Genomic DNA, 2,631 nt, shown 5'->3' with positions numbered 1-2,631 from the left:
CTTTACAAGGCCGTCCTATATCTATATTGTATCACCTTCTTTTGTCCACACCAAGGACTTTACAAGGCCGAACAATAACAACATAACCTCCTTGGTTCACACCCTGGCTTTCCTTACATCTAGCTTCACACTCTGGCTTTCCTTACATCTAGCTTCACACTCAGGCTTTCCTTACATCTAGCTTCACATTCAGGCTTTCCTTACATCTAACTTCACACTCTGGCTTTCCTTACATCTAGCTTCACACCCAGGCTTTCCTTACATCACCCAGGCTTTCCTTACATCTAGCTTCACACCCAGGCTTTCCTTACATCTAGCTTCCTCACCCTGGCGTTGGTTCACACCCTCAGCTTTCAGCACTCTGCTAGTGCTGGCTAAGTTAATGTACCCGTGGGCCCTGTGGGTTCGCTACTCCCGACACAAACTCACCAAGCGCGTGGTTCCACGCTTTGTGTTGTCCTGTTCCTAATGATGGCCACAGGGGTGGGTGTGCTCATCACACGTGCTGTGTACAGTAGACAATAGGTAGGCATACACATCACACATCACACGTGCTGTGTACAGTAGACAATAGGTAGGCATACACATCACACATCACACGTGTACTTTTGGATGAGCAGACAATGTGTACAGCTGATCAGACCAGTAGACACACCCATCACCCTCTACCCATTGACCCCGGACCAAGAGAGCAGAAAACCATAACACCCTTTCTGTTCTGTTGTTGTCGCTGTTGTTGCTGCTGCTGGTGTTGCTATTGTTGTGGTCGTTTTAAATTGGGCCGGGAACACGACAACAAAGATAAAGAAAATTTAGATCGATTAATACGGAAAGCACGCAAAATTTGGATATCTTATTCCCCTACTTGGATGAATTGTACACATAGCTTGTACTAGAGGAAAATGTTTCCATCTTTTTGGACAACAAACTTCCCTTGTTCCCTGAAATAAAAACATATCAGTCAGAAGTAAAAGACCCATAGATAGATTTAGAGGCTTCTGATCTGTGACCAAGAAAGATATAGAAGGTCATTCTTATCATGATCCATCAGACGGCATCCGTCTATATCTTGTTATACGTATATTATTATATATGACCTTAGGGCATGCATCAGTACCACTGAGTTACAGACTACGAGAATGTATCTAGCTTAACATTATTATTGTTTATATTAGTGTTCATTTATATTATGCATATGGCTGTGAGCCTCTTGTGAGTGCAAGCATACTACGTATGTGTGTATGTTTGTATGTTTGGTTTGTGTGTGTGTGTGTGTGTGTGTGTGTGCGTGCGCGCGCGCGCGCGCGCGCGCGTGTGTGTGTGTGTGTGTGTGTGTGTGTGTGTGTGTGTGTGTGTGTGTGTGTATGCGCGCGCGCGTGCGTGTGTGTGTGTGCGTGGGTGTGTACATGTGTGTGTCTCACCAAACCAATGCTCCAGGATCTGGACAATAAAGATGCATCTTATCTTATTATTATAGTGTAGGCAGTTACTTTTAAGCTTGCTCCTGATATAAGTTAGATGGAGGAGAAGGAACGGCCTGTGATCGTACATCAGTCCGAACGTTCTTCTTATTTCTTGTCACTTATTATTGTATCATTATTATCATCATTAAATAATAACAATAATATGAACAACAACAGCAACAAAAACAACAACAGCAACAAAAACAACAATAACAATAATAATAATAATAATATAATAATAATAAAAAAAGAAGAAGAATTATCATGATTCTTACATTACACGATGGAGCTAAAAGACGAAATCCGAAGTACACGATAGTCGAGCATTATCAAAATAACCGTCATGGACGACAGACGAAAGATTTTTCGTCGGCTTGCAACATTTTCAAACGTAGCGAAGCGTGCGCTGAAAGTTGGTGCTGTTGTTTTCGTGGGAGTTGTTGTCTACAAATGGAAAGGGGAAAATGTACTTCATGCCTCTTGGACAACAAGTTACGAACCAAGTGTCCGTTGGGACACAAATTGGGATCGGTAAGACAGTGGGACTGGGACTGAAGTGAAGGGCCACCTCTATTCTCACCCGGAGTGAGAATAGTGCAGGCGAGTCTTGTGGCTATTTATTCTCACCCGGTGCGCGTTCACCAAATTTTGCGTTCAACCTAAACCACAGAATTCTACACTGTGATAACAGAAAAATTGTAGAATTCTGTGCCATGAACAAACGTTCCATTACAACTGTAGCCTAAGAAAAGTCTACGCCCAATTTTGTCTGTGGGCAGTGGAGAGAGAGAGAGAGAGAGGAGTAGAGAGAGAAACGGCGTCACTTTTAGCCCGATTCTGTTACTTTTAGTTCGCGTGACTCAGCAGCCTGCCGGAGCTCCCCGGCTCGGGGTCACGGGGTTAATGAGCCCTGAGGCCACTTTGCCGGTGTCGGTCGAGAAGTTCGCATTTTTGACTACGGAGTGTATACAGACCCGGTAACCGGGAACCAAGTCACGAGGTATACACACCCGGTAGGGGAACTCTTTTGTGATTTCGGAAAGTTTCAGCGCCCAGACCCGGTAGTGTATGTGTTTGTGTGTGTGTGTGTGTGTGTGTGAGAGAGAGAGAGAGAGAGAGAGAGCAGGGGGAAGTGCTAGATGACATGTCCCAGTTGGCAGGAGGGAAC

The sequence above is a fragment of the Aplysia californica genome, unplaced genomic scaffold, assembly GCF_000002075.1.
Source record: "Aplysia californica isolate F4 #8 unplaced genomic scaffold, AplCal3.0 scaffold01069, whole genome shotgun sequence".
NCBI lineage: Eukaryota > Metazoa > Mollusca > Gastropoda > Aplysiida > Aplysiidae > Aplysia > Aplysia californica.
Note: the sequence above shows the minus strand (reverse complement) of the source record.